The following is a 24,349-nucleotide window of genomic DNA, read 5'->3' as shown; positions in this document are numbered from 1 at the left end:
GGACAGTTTGATGCAATGCTGCAACCTGTAGTAAAGTTGTACAGGATAGGTATGTACTGTTTTATTTACAACCTGTAGTAAAGTTGTACAGGATAGGTACTGTTTTATTAACAACCTGTAGTAAAGTTGTACAGGGTAGATATGTACTGTTTTATTAACAACCTGTAGTAAAGTTGTACAGGATAGGTATGTACTGTTTTATTAACAACCTGTAGTAAAGTTGTACAGGATAGGTATGTACTGTTTTATTTAGAGGTTACTTACAGTATTTACAGGTTACTTACAGTAACTTTCTTATAACAAAGATATAACCTCTCTTTTCCTCTGTTATTATTTTAGAATGAAGAAAGTGAAGTTACAGTTAAATAATGAAGAGTTGTATTGATTGATTGATTACTTTATTAACAAGATTGTTACTACAGTACATGTAGTTCAGTCAGAATTTATGATAAGTCATTATTCAATTGCTTCATTTCAGACCAGTGTGTGGAGTCCAGACTGCAGGTGAAGATGAACTCTCCAGACTCAGCCAGGGACATTTCTATTCAACAGGAGGAACCTGAAGACCACCCACACCTCAGTACGTATTGTCACTATACAATAATCTTGGCGAAAAATATAATGATAAAGAACAGGGAAAACTGTTGCGACCTTTGTCCTTTGGTAACGGTTGACTGCAGGTGCGGTGGTCTCAAAAATATAGAGCAAAACTGGCAGAACCAGACTCGCTCACTGCAAAAAAAAAAAAAAAACTCATTAGAAAGACTTAAGAAAATATAATTTATTTATTTTAAATGCTCATCAAGTGCTCTGTGCTCATAGTGAATTAAAATAGCAAACGTTTCGGTCCTGGGACCTTCGTCAGTGCTAAGTAGGTGGATCACAGACAAACATTGCTCATATAGGCCTCTAGATCAGCTCAGCTGCTGAGGATCACTACTCAGGGAGGTGTGGACATATCAATGCAGGCAACAAAACTGTTTTATGTGTTTATGTTTTATTCTCATTACAATGTCCAAAAGCACGTCCTCCTTTTCACAAATGCAATACAAAAGAAAAACTGCACCAAATTGTACATTTTTCTACAGAGTGGCCGTAGACCAAAGTATCTAGAATAGGGTTTGTCTGTCACACAGCTCAAGCCGCTAAGTGCATGACGTCATGAAACAGAAGCACATGAAAGCCTGACATGCCGGGTAAAAGTTTGGTAATAGGTGAAAACTATGAAAACTGATTTTATGGTGTGCCTCTGTAGGGGGTGTCTGCTCTGTGTGAGATAACAGATCTTTGACAAGCTTTTTAGAAGCTTCTTGATTTGAGATGTAACCACTTCAACCCTAGCATCCCTGTACTGGGGGGGGGGGGGCATTTGAAAAAATGCTGATCTACAAACTCAACGCGTCTTAAGAGATTTGTTGTAGAGGGAAAAGAGAAAGGACTAAGTTCAGAGTTGACCATGCTCAACAATAGTATTAGTTAACTAAGCATGTTTTTCACTCTTTCAGAGAATATCCGTGGTCATAATGGGGACATAGTTGACAATAGATGACAAAAAATGTATATATCCACCTGTTTCCGCGGGAATTTACTGGAGCAAAAATCCTGTGTGGGAAACATCCTGCGGGGGGACCGGAAGTAGGAAATAGCGGCTCAGTGTGTTTACATTTGCCAGCAGAACGTAGCTGTACTGCGAACGGGCCTTTTGCATGTAGTTGAAGCGCAAGGGGGCGGGGGGCGGGGGGGGAGAGAGTCAGCGCACTGAAGTCAAGGCACAGACTACTGTGTTGTTGACGGACAACGGATGCACGCTTATGAGAAACAACACAAATAAAACCTGGCAAAACAGTTGCGTGCATTAGTGCAAGATGAGGATAAATGAAACATTCAGTCTAAATGTCCAGCAACTACTACCAATACTTTTGTATTTGAAACCTTACATTTCTCTAAATATTATAAACTCTTAGGACAGCCTAATACAAATATAATTTATGAAAAGGCTACTATAGGCTACAGTGAAGTCGGACTGAGTGATTGAAACGTTTTTTCTTTTTTAACTCTCTTGGTGATTATCTGGCACAGTAGTTGTGGATTAGCAAACTGGACATTAATGTTTCCTTTTCGCGTGCGAATTACTGGACATTTAGACTGAATGTTTCCTTTACCCTCATCCTGCACTAATGCACGCAACTGTTTTGCCATGTTTTATTTGTGTTGTTTCTCATAATAAGCGTGCATCCGTTGTCTGTCAACAACACAGTAGTCTGTAGTGTGCCTTGACTTCAGTGCGCTGACTCTCTCCCCATGCACCGCCCCCCTCCGCCCCCTTGCGCTTCAACTACATGCAAAAGGCCCGTTCGCCAGCTGCGAACGAGCTACGTTCTGCTGGCAAATGTAAACACACTGAGCCGCTATTTCCTACTTCCGGTCCCCCCGCAGGATGTTTCCCACACAGGATTTTTGCTCCAGTAAATTCCCGCGGAAACAGGTGGATATAATGAGAGTTTTTCCAATCCTAATTACTTCCTGTCAAATAAAAAAAACAAACATGAGATTACATCGGTGGGTAAGTAGGTAAGTAAGCCTTGAGGTTGAGAACCAATTATTCCCGAGCCATGTCCCTGCTGAAAAAAACAGCTTAGACCAGCCTAAGCTGGACCAGCTGGTTTTAGCTGGTCTTAGCTGGTCTAGAGTGTGTTTTCGCCACTTTTTAGCTGGTCTTAGCTGGTAGCTGGTCTAAAGTGTGTTTTCGCCACTTTTTAGCTGGTCTTGGTGGTTGACCAGCTTATGCTGGTAGGTTTTGCTGGTTTAAGCTGGTAGCTGGTATTTTTGATGATTTTGCTGGTCTAGGCTGTTTAAGCTGGTAGCTGGTTTAAGCTGGTATAGGGGGTATGTATGATGGTTTAGCTGGTTTAAGCTGGTTGCTGGTTTAAGATGGTTTAAGCTGCTATCTGGTATTTATGTGTATTCAGGTGTATTCTAATCTCTCAAGAACAGCTTCTGCACTGCGTTGGAATCTGTCGGGGAGGTTCGTCATAACGAGTGCGCATTCAGATCAGGAAGTAGGCCGCGCTTTACCCAATCACATGTAGTGGGCGGGATTCACATGTCCGTCGATCTTTCCCCCTCGAAACAAACCGAAACTAATTTAACAATAGCGTCCGCGGAGCAGACAAAACCACGGAAATATATTCACATTTTAACTTACTCTTTCATCATAGAAACAAGTGGGCTTATAACCAAAACGATCCATGTTCTCTGGGAGAAGTGGTGTTAGTGTTCCGTGTAGAAATATTGTTAGTGGGAATGAAAACATAGTCGCACCAACCGGAAGTGATGCGCTGAAGGCGCATCACAAACACCGGTTTCCTTGTGCTCTGGTGTTACGTTATCGTCCGCCCAGAGCCAACAGACATAGAACAAACAGCAGAGGGCGCTGTTTTTCATTTTCAGTTGGCGATGGGTTCCCAGATTGGGTGTATTCTGGTATGCAGTGAACAATGCTGGAGAGGTTGCATGATCATGGTGAATTTCAGCCAGGTGCCCACAGCACGTGGTATATTTAAAAAAAAAACAGTAGCCTACAGTAGCCTATATAAAAGTGAGCAAAATCCACGGATTGCATTACCCCCATGCAGGGGGGTAAGGCCCGAACATGGGATTACCGTGATATATGCAAACTTATCACAGACGAAGCATCAAGACATGCTTTGGTAAAGCACCTGAAAAGCAAGGGCTTTTTTGTTAAGGAAGGATACTGTGAAGATACGGTACCTCCTACTTTGCAAACAGCCTCTTTGCATGAAATACCCACCACATCCACACCAGGAGAGATCATTACTGCAATAGCAGCTATAGTGCCATCAACTTCAGTGGCCGCTGCAGCATTGCCAGGAATCAGCTCAGAAAGTGACCAGAATGTGTCCAGTAGTGGCACTGGAGAAGCAGCAGACAACGATGATGATACTTTGCAAAAGTAAGTTAATCAACTATGTCACACATAGAGAGCTTGTATATATGCTATTGTTGCTTTAAATCTTTTTATTTGTTCTAAACTGTTTTTAAACTTTTGTTTTTAAAGTGACCCGACAGTCCAGCCAACTCTGAGGACAACTATGGGAGACTCAGGACTGTACAACCGATTTAGTCCAGAGGCCAAACTGATTGCAGGATTCACAATCTATTTGAGGGATACACTGAAGGCCACAAACTTTCAGCAAGAGGTAAGCTATTCATAATAATGCATTGTATTTATAATGCACTTTACATTTGTGAGAATCTCTGAGTGCTAATCATAATAATGTGTTAGTTAATCAATATTATCTAATCTTATCTTTCCACCACAGGTTGACAACGTAGCAAGAATGCTGCGATACCTTCAGCCTCAAGGAGAAGAGGTTGACATGGAATTCCTGATCAAACATAGAGAAACATCAACCCATGTTGATGATCTCTTCAAGGCGGGATTAAAAGCTACCACTGTCAACAACTATCTGAAGAGCATGAGCAGATTCCTGAAGCACATACAGAGATCTATTGATGTCTTTTTGCAGAACACTGACAGTGCTCATGCAATTTACATCTTCAATACTAAAGTGAATTTGTATGGTGCATTGATCAAAGACCTCCAGAAGCCTGTGTATAAAACGATGGCCAAACAACTTTGCCAAAAAAGGTACATTTTTAAGAATTCCATCTATGTTGTCTGCTCAATGTCGGCAATTGTGCGTGTAATTATTCTCCTCATTATTTTCTTGATTATATTTTTAGACAGGACCTGTTGGAAGCAGGTATTGCAACCGTCCTCCAACTCCAAGCAGTGATTCATGAAAGTCATGGAGACATGCAGAAGCTTTTTAAGAAACTGAAGAATGGAGACCGTCTTAAAGAAGCTGAGATGACAACGTACCGCCGAATCTGTCAAGCCATCCTTCAGATCAAACACATGCAACGACCATCAGTAGTGGAGGGTTTTACAGTGAGTAACATTACTCACAATTTTCACCTTTTCTTGACTTTTCTCATAATAATAATAATAATAATAATAATAATAATAATAGCAATAATAATAATAATAATAATAATACTTGTTTTTCAGGTAACAGAGTGGGAAAGGGGGCTGGCCAGCGGCATGTCCTCTGGCAGATGGCTTTTTTCGTGCACGGACCATAAGACTGGAGCAAAACAACTTGCCCCATTTGTCTTAACTGACCCAGACAAAATTGTAAGTCATCAAACTGACTGAAATGGTTCACTGTGAATTACATTAATATGTCATAACTGTATAACTATATATTAACTTCTACAGCCAGTTGGTCCGACAGGCTTTTCAGACCGAATATAATGGTTGTCTGACCGATGCACAGAAAGCTGTTGTAGAACATTATTTGTCACACAATGGAGACACGGCGAGAAACCACTACAGAATGAAAGAGAGGAAACAACTTATAGACACTGCAAAACTCATCAGTAGGTTCACAGGGTAAGTGTATACATTTTTTGGCATCTGGAATACATACATTTCAACTATACTACTGTAACGGAGGCATTTGTCAGTGTTTAACCTTGAAACATTCTGTAATTTGCAGTGATGTCTATGGACTTGAAGATGATGAGCAAGATGATGAGGAAGATGATGAGGCCAACACTATCACTTCCGAACCAATGAAAGTCAGAGAACAAGCTAAGGAACAAAAAAGCTACGATGACCTTGTCAAGGAATTCCCAGTAACACTGGATGGCGGGCCACCACCCAAAAAGATTAGATTTGAGGCTGGATTCGACGACGAGGAGATGACGAAAAAGTGTTATGACCATTGGCGGTTTATACAGCGATGCCTACGCCAAAAATATATCTTGAGTGAGTGTAAACACTTTCTAATAAAAAAAACACATTTTCAACTCAGAAACATGAAACAAAACAACAACTGACTAAAACACTATCTTTTTTACAGGCCAATTGACCAGACGTCGGCCAACTGTTGAGTGGGTGAACAAATGCATCCAAAAAGAGAACTGGAAGACCAATCACCCCAAGGCAAAAATCATAGTGGAAATGTGGAAACCAGCCAACAGGCCAGAGGCAGAAAAAGACCCAAACATCATTGGCATGGTTAAGTCCCAGGACTGGCCAGGTGTGGTCATCATTCCAGGAACAGGGGCAAAAGGCGAAGGTATGTAGAGGTCTTCTGAGCACAGTAAACTCATAACATGCTGATGATAAAATCCAGGTCAAGCTTATTAATGTCATTTCTTTTTCTCTATAGGTGTTGCTGCTTCCACAACATTTTCCAAGGGCGACATCCTCTGTGACTATCACGGGGAGGATCGGTCAAACCAAGAGGGCAAGCATAAGTTGGCAGAGACAGTGCAAGGCGACAATATGGGCTACGTCTTCTTTTTCAATTCTGTTGATGGAAAACAGAGGTGTATTGATGCCACGGCTGATGCCTGCAAGTGTCATCCAGACATGAATACATTTGGGAGAAAGATCAACCATTCTAAGTTACGCTATAATGTGAAGCCGGTCGCTTGCCAGATGATACTGGATGAGAACACTGATAAAGTGACAAACGTCATCCTGTTCAAGGCCATCAGAGACATAAACGCCCATGAGGAAATATTGTTCGATTTTGGCATGAACAGAAAATCCAACAATGGAGAAGGGATGGACCTAGAATGGTTGGATGAGTGATAAACTTGCTGATCCCCTGTTGAAGACCTATGTTTCAGTGTTTATATTTTTTTCAGTGGCAGATACTATGCCTTTTACAGACACATTGTTTTGCATTTTAATACAATGGTGACTTTTAAATGTTTCATTTTGTGATTGTACAGTTTTCTTATATTGATACAATAAAGCTGAGTTGATTCAAACGTAACACCTTGTCTTTGAGTTTTGGCCAGAAAGCGTCACAGAAGGACTGTCAAGTAGTCAAGCAGTACTGACAAGCAAACAGATAAATATTATGAAAATAGCAGATCTACAGGATCGTGGCCCATAGGGCAGGAGTTTATCTCCTGTTTCTGTGGCGTGAGGTGGCTTGATGTACAAGTACAGTATATCCCTGATCCATGATGTACACAGACTTACCCCAATCCAACCCTTGATGCTCAATGCCAAGCGGGGAGACATTGGGTCATATTTATAGTCTTTGGTATGACCCGGCCAGGGTATTGAACCCTGACCTCCCAATCTCACGGCGAACACTCTGACCATGCCAATTAGCTGGGTCTTTTAATCAGCGGGTACTAACCAATTTTAACATAAGTCAAGTAGTCTTTCAAACTCCAGACCCCCGTGCCAGCGGCTAGACGCAAGGGTCGCGAAGCGACCCGCAGCTCTAGTAGCTTACAATTAGCACTTGCATAATCAGTGCAAAAACTGAAGCATGACGATGACTTGCAACACATTCTATCAGATGTGGAAAAATACTCCCTTGGCCTTCTGGTAGCGTGCAGAAATGTGACTCTGATCGGTACAGCGGTTTGTGAGATTCGCCCCGAACAAACAGACAGACAGATTCACACACTCAAAGAGCCATTTCTAGACGTACAGAGCCATGCCATGAAAATCTGTTAATATAGATTTTAAACTGGGACCCTTCAAGCATGCATGTGTGGAGATGTTTCTGTTTCATAATGTCATGCACTTGGAGGGGAATACCACTCATTTTCAACATTGAACTATGTCATTAATACACCTGTTGAGTGGAAATAAGAACAAATTCTCCCCCCTTCTGTGTTGCCTAGAACTGGATGATTGATTGTTGGGGTCATGTGATCAGTGACATACGGAAGGTGTAGTCTTTGGCCTGCTCTCTAGGCTGCCTCATTCACTAGAATGGGGAATCTCACTTCCAGCTGAAACAGTGGGACTTGAATATAAAGTTAAGACTTGTTAGAGAATTTACCATTATAAACTACTACAAGTCGCACTGTTTCAGCTGGAAGTGAACCTTCTGCAAATATTAGACCCCTAGGTCTCTACTAGGCCTCGGGCGACTGGTTGCCTCGTCGCTCAGTGGTCCTTCTGGCCGATCTACACGGTCACAGCTTTTTTTCTGTTCTGGCCCCACAGTGGTGGAATGAACTCTCCACTGATGTCAGGACAGCAGAGTCACTGACAATCTTTCACCACAGGCTGAAAACCCACCTCTTCAGGAAACGCTATCCTGACCCTTCCTCTTAGCCTTGCCTACTTGTTCATTTGATTTTCCTATTTGTCTCATCTGTTTAAGAAAGTAGGTAGCTGATATATTGCACTTTTACCTTAGCGCGAGGTATACTCTTAGTTGCTTGTTTTAGAAGAGAATGCACTTAAGACTTCTGGTTAGTAGTTTTCTTGCCTACCTATGTTGAATGCACTTATTGTAAGTCGCTTTGGATAAAAGTGTCTGCTAAATTACTGTAATGTAATGTCTCGAGTTATTAAAGTCCTTATTCACTTGCTTCATTTCAGACCAGTGTGTGGAGTCCAGACTGCAGGTGAAGATGAACTCTCCTGACTCAGCAAGGGCTATCTCTATTAAACAGGAGGAACCTGAAGACCACCCACACCTCAGTGCGTATTTTTACTTTACGATAATCTTGGCAGAAAATATCATGACAAAAATAACATTCAGATATTATAGGACCACAATGGAAACAAGTCCCCAGGACTTTTTGTGCCTTTTAGCCTAAATGCTTTACTGTACCTCCGTGCTTTTTACATTGTTTGACTAATGAAGTAATCAATCAATCAAGAAACATCCATAGCCATCATTAAATATGTGATACCACAGAGTGGCTGTAGACCAAAGCATCTACAGCAGGGTCTGTCTGTCACACAGCTCACAGCTCAAGCCGCCAAGTGCATGAAGTTATGAAACAGAAGCACATCCAGACATGAAAGCCAGAAATGCCTGGTTAAAGTTTGGTAGAAGTTGAAAACTATGAAAACTGATTATTATGGCGTCTCTGTAGGAGGTGAGAGGTCTAGAAATTGGTCTGTGAGTCTGATCTGTGTGAGATAAGTTATTTGACAGGCTTTTTATAAGCTTCTTGATTTGAGGTTTAACAACTTTAACTCTAGCATCCCTATGCTGAGGGGGGGGCATTAAACAAACATGACTGAGCTGGTGTAGAGGGGGAAAAAACAAGTAAACCCTGCTCAACATTAGTATTAGTTCACTAAGTATGTTTTTCACACTCTCAGAGAATATCCCTGGCCCTCATAGTGGGATAGCTTAGCAAGATTATTGAAACAAAGCGGATAAAAGCGCAATTTTTTTTATGAGGCTTCTTTAGGACCTACTGATGGATTCTAGCCTTGGGTACCAAACTTTATTTTGAAAAGTATCCATACAATTATCCATATCAATATCCATTAAAAAAACAGGCCGATTCACTTTTTGGCCTATAACTCTTGAACCGTAGGTCATAGCATCAAAAATCTTTTTCCCTGGACTCCTTGCATCATCACACAACTTCCCAAATAGGTCCCGCCCCTTTTCCGATTTCAAGATTTACACCATTTTGCGTCATCTTCAAAACACATATTTTGCTATTACTCTTACAAATTAAATCCAAAATTCACACAAATCGGCACACACTGTGTCTTTGGTCATGTGATGTATATGTATCAGTCCAAGTTTTCATATTCCCTCCAGATTGGCTACGATTGGCTTCTGAAATTTGTGGGAGGGTCCATTTGGCAAAAAATGCCACAAATCATAAACACAGCGTCCTATCCGTCCCAAATTCGTATCATTGTGGGGCCACTAATAAACGCAGAGCCAATGCGATTTTACTTCCACCCCGCAACAAATTCTACAAATATCACTGTTTTTGCACCAAATTAAATACAAAATGGTCTTGTGAGTCAAACATTTGCAATTGCAAAGTGGTGAACAATCCACATTTGATTTGCCACATTTGCAGGTGGAACAGTCCCCTTTACAAGAGCATTTGATCAGCGCTCTGCATGCTCTGGAGACTTCTGGAATTGTCATCCAAACTGGCACCCATGCCTCCGATTCCTTGGTCCATCCATACTGTGGGGAAGGAATAACTTGTTTTGTTTGTAGGCTGGTCGCCCAGATGCCTGCTTGATACACTGCCTGCTTAAAGGTTTAATGACATTCACTTTTACACCACATTCAAAGTCTTTGTCCTGGTCCTTCAAAAGTGTACAAAAAGTTTTAAGTGAAAATTCCATTCCAGTGATCCATGGCAGGTGTTTTTCTCTCACATTTCTAAAGCCTTTTCAACTGCAATGAAAAAATAAATCTTTGCCTGCGGGTGTCGCTGGTGAGGGATTTTGCCTGTCAATCATCGCCTCTGCTCCGCCCCCCTCAAAGGAAAGGATAGGGGAGGGGAGGGGCGAGGAGGAGAGTGGGCGGGATTAATCGACTGTGACCTCACTGTCGAAGGGCCAAGCTCAGATTACTTTTCAGCCTAATTATTCAGAAAACCCCAGACCACAGAAAATCCACTGAATGTTCTAAGTTCAGGTTTTTTGGGTGTAATTGAGGTCATAAAACCCCAAATAAAACATTGAAAATAAAAAAAGTGAAAATGAATGTCATGATACCTTTAACATGTTGAAGTAGTGCATCTTGGGTGGGTGGCAGTTTCTCCATCAACCTATTCCCATGACAGAAGAGTTATTTTCTAGTCTGGTTGATGGAGCTGAAAGGACTGGATTTGTCCTACAGGATAACCGTCAGTCTCTCAAGCTTCTGGAACTGCTGACTGTCAACATTCAGCAGCTAGAAGGGATGTTTGGCCAGACTGACAAGTATCTCTGTGACATCATGGGCTTGCCAGGCATGCCAAGCTGACTTCTTACCCTTACTGTGAAAAGCAGATGTTGTGTCACAACCTGACAATGCACAGAACATAGGCAGAGCAGGAGATTTTTGCTCCCCCAGAAATGTACACATGTTGTTGATGTGGTAAAGTCTGTATTTTCTGCCCATGCCAAAATCCACCCAGATGTCAGCCAAAGGTTGAATTGTAACTAAATCATGGAACAAGCCTGCAAGGATCACTATGACCACAGTACGCACTAGGATAGTTTTTGCTTCTTGCTCCATTGCATGCCGTACATGAACCAGAATCCTGGTGTCTGCCTCCTCATGATTGCAACAGGTCATGGTATACTGGAACCAAAAAAAGAAAGAGCTTGCCCTGATGTGACATACACAGCTTTGGATGGTGGCCAGTTGAACTTTTCAGTTCTGGAAGTCAAAAAGGCAAACAGCTCCCTCTTATTTGTTGGGTCACGAAGAAAATCCATCCAATTGCCTGGTAGCTTTGTCTGACCTGACACTTTCCTGCAAACACCTTGTCCTCTCTTTTCGTGGGTGGACTCCTTCAAACTATCTGGGATATATGTGTCCCATACAACATCCAACCGCTTGGTTTCCTGCAGCTGCTTCAGCAGATAAAAGGGATGAAAACATCATCTGCATACTCATCAAATGCTTTTTCTTTGAAGCCAATTACAGGCAAACAGTATGGAATATAAAAAGCCTGACGGTCATTGTCACATGACTCACAAGACCATTTGTATTTAATTTGGTGCAAAATCAGCGACATTTGTAGAATTTGTTGCGCCCCCTATGGGTGGAAGTGAAATCGCATTGGCTCTGCGTTTATTAGTGGCCCCTCAATGATAAACATTTCGGACAGATAGGATGCTGTCTTCTTCTTCTTCTTTCGTGTATCATCCTCAAATGTCCAACTCAGTAACGTGTAGCCACGCCCTTGTCTCTGGTCCCAATTGGAAGAGGCCGGCCTCCGAAGGTGGTCTGTACAGGGGGCAGGTGTTAATAATGTGTTCGGCAGACTGCTCAGGCTCGCCACACTTGCATGCTGCACTGTCTGTCAAGCCCCACTTCTTCATAGCTGATTTGAAGCAGCCGACTCCAGTGCGTAGGTGGTTCAGTAGAGTCCATTGCCGGCGTGGTAGGTCCTCTCCTTCAACACCACCTCCCGGGTCCCAGATGTAACTGTGGATACGGGAGGGCCCAGCAGACTCCCACTCCTGCTTCCAGGATGCCGTCATCCATGCACTTGTGGACAAGTCCTCCGGGATGGAGCGGAGCATCTCTTGTGCCGCCTTGTTGTAAGGGTGGCGGGACTTGAGTCTGTTTGGAGGCTCTATTTCCACAGTAGTGTTGTGCAGGATGTGCCAGTCATGTATCTGGGCTTTCCTTGCTAGCTTAATGGTTGCAGCCTCTCGTCGGAGGCCGGCCGGAGCAATTCCTGCAAGGACTGGCAGATAGGACACAGGAGTGGGCTTCAGGCAGCCTGTTATGATTCGGAGGGAGGTGTTGATTATGGTGTCTACCTTTTTGACATGTGGACTCCTACACCAGGCTGGGGCACAGTATTCAGCTACCGAGAAGACCAGGGCTTGGGTGGAAATTCTTAGCGTATTGGCGGAAGCTCCCCAGGTCGTACCAGCGAGACGTCGATTGAGTGAGACCCTTGATGTTACCTTGGCCCTGACGTCTTCCAGATGTTGATTGAAGGACAGTGTTCTGTCCAGACGTACCCCGAGGTATTTTGGGGCTTGTTGGAACTCTAGGCGCTTGTTGTCGACAAACACGTTAATTTCCCTTTTGGCTTCCCTGTTGTTGAGGTGGTATGCCGCCGACACCGTCTTGCCTGTGCTGAGCTGTAGGCGCCACCTGCGGAGGTAGGCAACCAAGATGCCCATGTCCTGGTTGAGACCATCTTCCATCGCCTTCCAGGTTGGTCGTCGTAGCATAATGGCCAGGTCATCTGCATACCCATACTTCCCCGATGTTGTCTCCGGTAGGTCGTAGATGTATATGTTAAACAGCATCGGGGAAAGGACAGAGCCCTGAGGGACGCCATTTCTCAACCTTCTGAGCCTGCTTCGCTGACCATCGCTGGTCCGTAGGATGAAGCTGCGGTTTGACAGCATCTCCATAATGAAGTTCACCATATGGCGATCTGGAATTGTCCTCAGAAGCTTTAGGTGGAGTCCACGGTGCCAGACGGTGTCATACGCGGCTGTCAGGTCCAGTAGCACAACCCCAGCTTTATCGTTGGCCTGGAAGCTGTCTTCAATATCCTGCGTGAGCAGAGTCACCTGGTCCACTGTCGACCTGCCCCGACGGAAACCAGCCTGTTCCCTCGGGAGTTGTGGGTCCACCACTGGCTCAATGCGGCTGTGGATTATCCTCTCCAGGATTTTAAATGGGACGCAGAGCAGCGAGATGGGTCTGTAGGCCTTGGGGTCTTCTGCATGTTTGTTAGGCTTCAGCAGGGCTATGACAGACGCATAGGATGCTGTGTTCATGATTTATGCCATTTTTGCCAAACGGACCCTCCCACAAATTGCAGAAGCCAATCGTAGCCAATCCGAAGGGAGTATGAAAAATCTGACTGATAAATCTTGTCTCTGGACATGACTCCAGCATGTCACAGAGACTTACCCCAATCCAACCCTTGAGTCTTTGGTATGACTCGGCAAGGGTATTGAACCCGGACCTCCCAATCTCAGGGCGGACTCTCTGACCATTTTTTTCTTTTTCTTTTTTAGAACAGGCAGGTCATTTTGGGCATCACCGTTACATTACATTAGTACATTTCAAGTATCATTAACACTCATTATCCTCTGGACTATTCAGTCCAGAGGAGGTATCCTAATCTAAAGCAACTTCAGTCATTTTTAGAAAGTTCTCAGTCTGTTTCTCCTTGATGGTAAAGTCCATGGTGGTTTGCCAGCAGATATTCCAGTGATTCACTCCTAATCCTAACAGCATGGTGAACAGGCCTCCAGATATTTGCAGGAAAAAATATATATATTCAAACACCCACAACTATATAAAGATCGTTCACAGAATATCCATTTTCATAATGTAATATACATTTTAACCAATATTTATAAAATGTATCCATACAGAGTCTAGAGAGTATGCAAGTCTCTCCATTTCAGTGTTTCCCCTAGCCAGAGGGGCAAGGTGTAGGGGGAGGCGTAGCGTGCGAAAATACAATTGGCAGACCTGGCAACGCAGGCTACGCCAATCATGTTCGAGAGATCTACAGGCTATGGGACAGAGACGCTATGTGCCACACACCGTATCTTAGCAACAACGAAAGCGCTACCTCTCATTGGTCGTGTCATGCTAAGGGCAGTTTCCAGATAGCAGCATCCAATATTCGCTCAGACGCACAGCTCCCTGCCGACATCACAGACGCAGTAACGGCAGGGCTCTGTGATAGTTGGGCGAGCTGAGCTGGACAGCACAATCACCCTCATTTCTCTAATAAATCGCCCTGTCATTCCTATTGTCAAGACTTTTAGGTCACTGCAGCCTGCTACTAATGTAACGAATGTTTATGTCCACTACTGTGATAGCGTTCGTTGTATTTGAATGATTAGTGGCCAGGGGTGCTTAACATGAGCCGTTAGCATGCGGCTAACGCTAACGCATGTAGCTAAGGCTAATGTGGTTGTCCTGGCTGACGCAGCTGTGAAATCACGTTGTCAACAATGACAGTCAGTTAGTGTGGTGAATGTTACTATTCCTGCTCAGTTAGTCCATTGTAGATGGTGCGCCCACGTAAGCCCAAAATCGCTTATACGACAAACAGACCTGCCAACCCTCATCGTACACTCACAGCATTAGCTGCTAACGTGGCCTGCAACTTGGATTCTGTTGCTGCTGGTTGTTAATGCAGCCTGCTAATAGTGTCTAAAGCATGTATGTGAATGTTTGTCCATTACTGTGTTGCCGTTAGTTGGGTTACATGACTATTAGCCAAGCGCTGCCTATGATGAGCCGTTAGCGTGTAGCTAAGCTAACGAATGAGTAGCGTTAGCATGTAGTTAATGCTAACGCTGTTGTCGTGACTGAAACGGCTACGTTACACATCTTACCAACAACCTGTATGAACGTTAGTCTGGTAAATGTCATCAATGCTACCTAATTAGCCCGTTGAAGAGTTTCATTTTAGTGTATTTTGGGGGTTTTTGGGACACAATGTAACGGCAGCAACGCGTTGCTGCACCATCACAGGGCATCATGGGAAATGTAGTCATTTCTGCTAATTTCGGTTCTACTGTGTTAAGCTTGTGTTACATTACTGCTTAAGGCCCCTGCATGCTACCAAATGAGGTGGTCACCCTAGAACCGTTAGTGACTACCAAAACGGGCCTTAGGTGGACCCCACCTAGGCAATTCTATGTGGGGCAGAGGTGGGTCTTAACTGGGATGCACATGTGGGCTATAAGTGGGTTCTACCTGGGCCCTAGGTGTATTCCAACCAACCAGAGTGCAGTGGCCATCACTCCAAATGTTGTGACATCAGGGCTCTCAATACTGCACATTGGGGGAGTAGGAGGGGCGCAGGGCGGGCACACAGATCGCTGAACCAATGGTAGCCCACGGATGTTTTCTCTCAAGATTTAAAAGCCGCCCTTCTATGCCACATATCAGACACGCTACAGGGTCTTTACTGACCGAGCCATGGCCCCACTGGCTACGCCACTGATATGCGCTGCCAAGTGGGCGCGGGCACTACGTGGGCGCGGGCGCTAGGGGTTCGGCCCCGCGCAGCATAATACAATCCGCAGATCTGCCCATGCGTGGACGTAATTTGTTTGTCAAAAACTGCGCACTGCGCATGTGTGGACGTGGACGCACTTTCTCTGTGCCGTTCATCCATTTGCGAGGGATCATCTTTCACCCTGCGGGAGAGCAGTGTTGCCAGAGATCACTGTTGCCAGATTGCGCGCGAGCAACAAGCAACCAGCTTCATGTAAAAACACAGAGCTAATAACAAACACAACCCAAGCAGAGGAGAATACCTACCTACTGCGACAACGATGAGCTGACCCACTCCTCCACAATGACGAGCTTAATCGGAACCAGACGAAGGCACTCATTCCACTGTGTGTTGTTACACGGCACTTAATGAAAGTACATCCATCTCTGTCCCTGGGCGCGCCGTTGTTGCTTCGGGTGTGTGGCTGTGTGCGCACGCGCGACCGTGTTTCCCCTTGAAGTGTGTGTGTGTGTGTGTGTGTGTGTGTGTGTGTGTGTGTGGACTACTACGCTTTTGTGGGTCTTTGCGAAATCCCGAAGTGGAGTTTTGGTCATTGGAACGGTGATGCACGTCACCCCTTTGTGAAGTGGGTATTTTCAAACCCTGGAGTGCATTTAGGGGAGCGTCAGAGTGTTTGTGTTGGAGCGCCTCAGTGCGGCTGAAGAGTTCATGTGCAACCTCTTGCATGCGTGGCTGTGGCTTTACAGTTTTCCGTTTTCCTTCGCCGTGTCTGTAGGTCTCCAGGGACCCCCAAGGGCTCCGCTATGTTTCGCTATGTCCGAAGAGCTCCAAGGGGTCCGCGGAAAGAGGGGAGCACAGGACACTCAGCATTGCCATGTCCTCTGATTATAGGCGTATTTGCCTTATTTTTCACCACAGCGTTGCCATGTCTGAAAATCATAAGCGACTTTGCCCTACTTTCACACAATACTCTCTCTCTCACTGTGAGGTGGCTGTAAGGTGGATCTGCGATGCAAAGTGGACGACGCGTCACGCGGCCCGAACTTCTAGTAGTTATGAATTGTCTCCAGATTTAGGAAATTATACTTTTATTAGACAAAAGTATAGACAAAAGTATAACCAGTCACAAATCAGTCAGTCACACATCAACAACTAGTGATGGCACAGATTGCATCCTGCCTGAGAGCATTTGATCTTTCTTTTATAAAAGATTGCTCTAATGCTCTCTGAAAATTCAACTCCATTAATGCTCAAGCGCAGACAGGTGTCAAGGTGTTTCCCTTTCTGAGGTCAGTCCTCACCTGTGAACAATATACTTGCAACTTACAAGTAAAAGTCTGGGATTTAGAATTTACTTGAGTAAAAGTACAAAAGTATTGGTATCAAAATGTACTTAAAGTATCAAAAGCAGAAAGTACTCATTCTACAGAATGTCCCATTTCACAAGTTTTCAAATGTATACAAATCTTTTGAAAATAGCAGATCTACAAGCTCACAATGCGTTGCATCGTGACACATTGTGAGCTTGTAGATCGGCTATTTTCAAATGGCGAAATATATATATATAGCCTAGGGCTGAAGTGGTTAATGTATGTTTTGTAATAATAATCAAAATATTAAAAGTAACTAGTAGTAACTAAAGTTTTCAAATTATTAAAGTGGAGTAAAAGTACTATATTTGCCTGTAGATGTAGTGGAGTAGAAGTAAAAGTATCGAAAATTGGAAATATTCCAGTAAAGTAAAAAATACCTCAAGAGTCTAGACAACAGACCAGCGGCTGAAAACACCCTTTCTGCGCTGGCAGAGTCACTGGGAATACTGAACACTCTGCGGGCTACTTTAGTCAGGCGTGGAAAGGCCGTGGAGTTTGTTTTCCAAAAGGCAAGGACATCTTCATCTGGGTTAGATCTTGGGGCGGAGAGGTAGCTTTCAACTTCACTTTTCACGTCTCCTGTAGCGTTCTTCTCTGGGACGCTCTAACAGAACTTTGGGATCATCCAAGGAGTCTCTGAGAAGGAGAGGCCGGATGTGGATCCATGTCAAAAATCCTTCCGGTCGGCCGCTCCAATGTTAACTCCTTGACTAAAAGCTTAAAGGTAGGGTAAGTGATTTTCTTTGGTTAAAATAAGTGTTAAATAGCTCTATATTCTGATAGTACTCATTGCTATAGAGTGTTTGTTCAGTAAAAGGAGTCTCCTTGTCTCTCCAGCTCTTTATAAAACAGAAAATGCATTTTCGTTTCAGTTTCATTTCCAATTCTATCCAATCAGGATAGAGAACTCAATCAGGATATAGATTAAACAAGTGAAATTGGAAGTGGTGACACTAAGAAATGAGCAGGCAAAATTGGAACTGGAACACTATAAAAATTAAGCTTAAAAATGGGTACTTTCTCCTGATTGGCTGAGATGTTGACACCTACCGGAAAATGTATTTTCTGTTTATTAAAGAGCTGGAGAGACAGGGAGACTCCTGTTACTGAACAAACACTCTATAGCAATGATTACTATCAGAATATAGTGCTTTAACCTTTTAACAAAATACTTTTTGTTTTAACCCAAAAATATCACTTACCCTACCTTTAATATCTCCATTTCTTTTTAACGTGGTGGAAGTGAGCCGGTTTCGATCGGCGATCACTCTGCAATGGAGGAGTGCCATAATTAATTAAATATAATTAATTATGGCATGAGCTATGATTGGTCTACTTTGGAGGTGACATACATACATACTGTAGGTAAAGACAAATCCAATTGTAAATGGCTTGGCCTACAGCCTAACTTACTCTCAAATCAGAGCTCACATTTGAATGTATTGATTAAATGCTTTGTCATCAAAAAACGTAAACGGCACGGAGGTACAGTAACACATTTAGCCACCAAGAATGTTTTAATGATTCAAATTAAATATTTGTTCTAACACCATAATTTATTTTCTTATCTTTGATGCCTGGTTTTGAGTTTTCAGAACCACCTGTAACAACCTGTACTTATTTAGTAACTGTTTAGTCATTCTTAGTAGGTAATAGCTTTGTACATGGAAGATAAAAAAACAAATTTACATTTTAGTAATCCATTGTTGACTATCATGTTATTTTTTTTCCTGCTCCCAGCCATCCTGCACATGGTTGTGTGTAAAGAGGAGGTTTCTGCTGAACAGGAGAGGAGCCTCAGTCTGCTCCAGGAGGAACCAGAGCCTCCACACATAAAAGAGGAACAGGAGGAGCCACTTCAAAGACCAGAGGAGCCTGTTGGGTCAATGTTGACATTACTAGCAGTGAAAAGTGATGATGATGAAGACCTCTCTTCACACTGCTCTGAAGTTGAACTTGAATCTGACACTGAAGTCACTGAAGACAGTGATGATTGGGAGGAAACAAGTGGAGGTGTCCACACTGGAGAAACACTTTTCCAGTGTAAACTGTGTAACAAGAATTTCATTCAGTCATCTGACCTGAAAAAACACGAGCGTGTTCACACGAAGGAGAAACCTTTCCACTGTGAACATTGCGACAAGAGTTTCAGAAAGTCAGGTCTGTTGGAGAAGCACTATCTTGTCCACACTAAGGAGAAACCATTCCACTGTAAACAGTGTGACAAGACTTTCAGTCAGTCATATAACCTGAAGACCCACCAGCGTGTTCACACTGGAGAAAGACCTTTCCCCTGTAAACATTGTGACAAGAGATTCAGACAGGCAGATCACCTGAAGACACACCAGCATGTCCACACTGGAGAAAAACCTTTCCCTTGTACACATTGTGACAAGAGTTATAGTAACTCATCTGACCTGAAGACACACCAGCGTCTCCACACCGGAGAAAAACCTTTCTATTGTAAACACTGTGACAAGAGGTTCAATAATTCGGGTAATCTGAAGACACATCTGCGTGTCCACACCGGAGAAAAACCTTTCTATTGTAAATACTGTGACAAGAGTTTTAGTCAGTCAAATGGCCTGAAAAAACACGAGCGTATCCACACTGGAGAAAAACCTTTTCACTGTAAACATTGTGACAAGAGTTTCAGACAGTCAGGACTCCTGAAGAGGCACCAGCTTGTCCACACTAAGGAGAAACCTTTCCACTGTGAACATTGCGACAAGAGTTACACTCGATCAGATGACCTGAAGAGACACCAGCTTACCCACATTGGAGAATAACCTGTCCAGTGCAAACATTGTGACAAGAGTTTCAGTGACTCACATACACAGAAGAAACATCAGCGTCTCCACTAGGGCTGACCTTCGACTATAATTTTGTAGGGCCGGGACTTTATCGCGTTAATTTCGATCAATTAATTTCAGAAAAAAATATTGCGTTAAATAAATTAACGCATTTTAATCGCACCTATTTTTGCACCGCGGAACGTTTCTCACTGGATGAGTTTCAGACGGATTGATCATACCAGTGCACCAACCCGGTTCTCCATAGAGTTAAAAATAAGTGGTTCTCATACAACAAACTGCAGCCAGCACGGTGCATGAAAACATGAATGAAGACGGGCACGCATAGACCCCTTAACAGACGACGTCACGCTGGTTGCAAGCGTCATACTACGCAAGCGTCAAACCCATTCTGTCAGGTCTCACTAGGGCGCGCAGCACTAGCCAACACACAAGAGGGGGTTGGGGTGTGCTGAAACTAGCGCACCCCGAAACACCAGGCTGAGAATTGATTGCATGAAACAATCAACTGTGCATCCAGTCTCAATGTTGGTAAACAAATAATTGGTCTATAGCCTGCTTGATAATGTTGGCTGGGCAAATCAGAATCTGTAATGGGTTCCCCCCATGTGTGCGTTCGCCCCCCATACCCCAACCCCCCCCCCCCCCCCCCCCCCGTTTGTCTCGTTGGGGGGGGGGGGGGGGGGGGGATGGCACGATGCGGTGCGAGTCACATGCACGCTATTTTTATTAATAATTGATTAAACTACTATAAAACAACTAACAACACACTCTACCAGCCTCCAATGGTGGAAAATAGCAGATCTACAAGCTTACAATGCGTTGCGCTTGTAGATCTGCTATTTTCAAATGGCTGATATAGGGCTTAAGTGGTTACTGTCTGTTTTGTAATAATAATCGAAATCTACAAAGTAACTAGTAGCCTAACTAAAGTTTTCAAATAATTGTAGTGGAGTAAAAGTACAATATTTGCCACTCATAAATTGCTTTTCACTGTTCTCAGGTCAAATATTGATATGCGATTAATTGCGATTAATTAAAGGTAGGGTAAGTGATATTTTTGGGTTAAAACAAAAAGTATTTTGTTAAAAGGTTAAAGCACTATATTCTGATAGTAATCATTGCTATAGAGTGTTTGTTCAGTAACAGGAGTCTCCCCGTCTCTCCAGCTCTTTAATAAACAGAAAATACATTTTCCGGTAGGTGTCAAAATCTCAGCCAATCAGGAGAAAGTACCCATTTTAAGCTTCATTTTTATAGTGTTCCAGTTCCAATTTTGCCTGCTCATTTCTTAGTGTCATCACTTCCAATTTCACTTGTTTAATCTATATCCTGATTGAGATCTCTATCCTGATTGGATAAAATTGGAAATGAAACTGAAACTGAAACGAAAATGCATTTTCTGTTTTATAAAGAGCTGGAGAGACTAGGAGACTCCTTTTACTGAACAAACACTCTATAGCAATGAGTACTATCAGAATATAGAGCTATTTAACACTTATTTTAACCAAAGAAAATCACTTACCCTACCTTTAATTACAAAGCCTCTAATTAGATTCATTTATCTGCCATGAGCGTGAGGCTGCGCTGGCCTGCGCTGTTGCCCTATCTCTGCAGTCTGCAGCCAGCGAAATTAATACATTTTACATGCATTGCTAGGTTGGATTGGATATGCTACTTGTCTTAGTTGGATTAAACCCAAACAAGTGGCTTAATATTAGCCACATATTCTTTCTAGTCAAAATTATCTCCAAACTACAAAGCATCCATCCATAGTGAGCTATCATAAAGATCAGCTGTAGAATGCTGCTCCACGACCCGCTGAATCTAACCCGACACCCAAGTGTGTGTCATGCGCAGTAAATAGCAGATCTACAAGCTCACAACGCGTCACGAATAGGACGCCTTGTGAGCTTGTAGATCTGCTATTTACGGCACGCAACACCAGTGTGCAATTAAGTATGTTGTGCTCCGTTCCCCCTCTCATCAATTTATGACTTAAAGTGGCACGGATTTACCACTGTGAAGTTATGGAAGGTGGAAGGTTTCCAAAAGATGAAATCCCAGGAATAATGGAAGACACTGGAGTTTTAAATCAAAAGTGGATTACGCCACGTAATAGGTAGGTTCTAATTATTTGTGGAAGGACCAGTCGTAGTAAATGTATTTTATCGAGTCGTGACTTTTATTTTCGTTCGCCCTGGAATGTCACCAGTAAAGCCCGTATTTCTCCAATCATGTACAAATGCAAAATATAAGGTGCTTACCCGCTTGCCTCAAATGTTAACTAGGTGTCCGGAGTATTTGTGCAATATATTAGTTCATATTTTTCAATTAAGAAGTGTTTAAATCCCGTCTGTGACCGATTCTGTCGGAAGATCCCAATGGGCGGTAGTGACGGGGCACATCCGGTGAAAGCCGGAATTACACTCAATGTAAACAGGAATTAAACGAGGGGGGAAAATGATGTTCGTCCACAGACAGGATTAAAACACTTCTTTATTGAAAAATATGGACTAATACATAAATACTCCGGACACCTAGTTAACATTTGGGGCAAGCGGGTAAGCACCTTATATTTTGCATTTGTACATGTTTTTAATCAAATAAAAAAAACGGCCGATTACTCGATAAAAAAAAAAAGTTTGAATCTTGTGCCATCGGACAAAGCTTCGAATATTCGAATTATTTGGGTCAGCCCTAGTCTCCACACTGGAGAAAAACCTTTCCACCGTACAAGCGATTAAGCCAGTCAAGTCAGTTAAACGAACATCAGCATATCCAGAGGCACCACAGAGAACATCCTGACTGGCTGTGAGAGGGTTGTGCGGACAGCCGAACGCATCAGCGGATGTGATCTCCCCCCCATCCAAGCCCTGTACGACGAACGCTGTGTCAGCAAAGCATGAGGAATCATCAAAGATCGAAACCATCCCATTCCCAACCACAGACTGTTCGAAATTTTCCTGCATGGAAAACGGCTATGCAGCCTCAAAGCTACTAGCAACAGACTGCAAAAAAAGCTTCTTTCCTCGTACAATTAAGTACATGAACGATATGTCAAGAACCAAATCGAATCAGGGAAAAGGGGAAATGCTAAGCCCCCCCACCCTCACTATTATGCCTGCTGTACCTAATCTGTGAAGTTGTTTACAAAATGTTAGGTGGCAGCTACTGAAGAAAAAATGCTGTTGGTGTATACAACCAAGTTTTTAGTTTTTGGGCGGTGAAACCGCCCCTATATGTGAGGTTTGGATATTTGCACACCAAATCCTGCGCTGTGATTGGCCACAAATGTACCCCCCTAACCCTGCACAGTCTATTCAGGACTGTGATTGGCTAGGGAAACATGACACATGTGCATAGCCCTATAAATAGGACCATAACTTGAAAAAAAACATATATATATTTTTTTAAGTTATGGTTTCTTCCATCACTTCTTCCATCACTTCTTCCATCACTTATTCCATCACTGTGATGACCACTGTGACCACACCGCCCACTTCACACTGGGTGTGATTTTTTATTGTTTTATGCACATGTACATTTCTATTTGAAGATGCTCTTTTCATTCTCTTTTTGCTCTTTTTGCACTCTTTCTCCTTAAATCTTTTTACGTTTTCTATCATTATTCTATTGTTGTTATTACCTATGCTGCTGTATTGTCTGTAGGAAGCCAAACCAAAATATTTTTTTACTCTTTTGGACCTGTACACAAGATGTAACAATAAAGTACAACCTTGAACTTTGAACCTTGATATCCACACCAGAAAAAAAACTTTCCACTGTAAACATTGTGACAAGAGTTTAACAACAATCTCTCAGGTTACTTTAAAAGACACCAGCGTATTCACACCAAGGGAAAACAAGTTCCACTATAAATAAGCTTACTGGTAGGATCAAATGTTGGCTTTTAAGTGGATAGAAAGCACAAATAATATGAATGTTTGTACTGCTCATGTCAACAGAGGCCTCTATAAGGACTTGTCCTTTAGAGACATTCCCAGCTCTTTTGTTTTCTTCTTGTAAATCCCTACAATTAAATCAATTTGTTTTAAGTGTTAACATATATGTCTGTCTGTCTGTCTGTTATTTATTCTAGCTAGAGAAATAAATTACATGTTAATGCATTAACTTAATGCATTAATTATGCTATAAGTCTGATGATTTATTAGGTTAAACATGAGCTATGATGTCTTAACATTACTCCATTTGTCTGGAAGCAGGAATCAAAATCACTGTAGTCAGTCACATGATTACAAAATATGGGTGAGATTCTCAATGTTTGCAGTTACAGGAAGAGTTCGAACAATTAGAGAATAGAGATGTAGGGCTGCAACTATCCATGATTTTCTTCACAATTATTCTATACATTACTTTCCTGATTCATCAAAAAATCAAGAATATATTTTTCAAGAATATATTTGTTATATATTTATTATATGTAAATCAACAAATCAATTACTTAAGTCTTATTTTGTACTATGCTGCACAACAGTGTCGCGCAAGACTAGTGAAAGTAGCTGAAAATGCATCGCATCGTGACACGTGAGCTTGTAGATCGTCTTTTCTCTCTGTATTAGATTATTGATTATCAATTTGTTTTAAATAATACATTAAATGTAATTAGTGTGA

At 42.7% G+C, this 24,349-nt stretch overlaps 1 protein-coding gene across 1 annotated transcript in view; it reads right to left on the bottom strand.

Moving 5' to 3' along the window:
- The window catches only part of LOC308096879 (SOSS complex subunit B2-like), a 378,668-nt gene extending 369,197 nt beyond the window's left edge, over nucleotides 1-9,471 (bottom strand). Inside the window, exon 1 of the mRNA XM_080444379.1 lies at nucleotides 9,461-9,471. The gene's annotated coding sequence lies outside the window, so the exon portion shown is untranslated. The remainder of the gene's footprint in view (nucleotides 1-9,460) is intronic.
- Between the last annotated feature and the right edge of the window lie 14,878 nt (nucleotides 9,472-24,349).

This window comes from Gymnoscopelus braueri (genome assembly GCF_963280865.1).
Source record: "Gymnoscopelus braueri genome assembly, chromosome: 12".
Classification (NCBI taxonomy): Eukaryota; Metazoa; Chordata; class Actinopteri; order Myctophiformes; family Myctophidae; genus Gymnoscopelus; species Gymnoscopelus braueri.
This window is presented reverse-complemented; position numbering and strand designations above follow the sequence as displayed.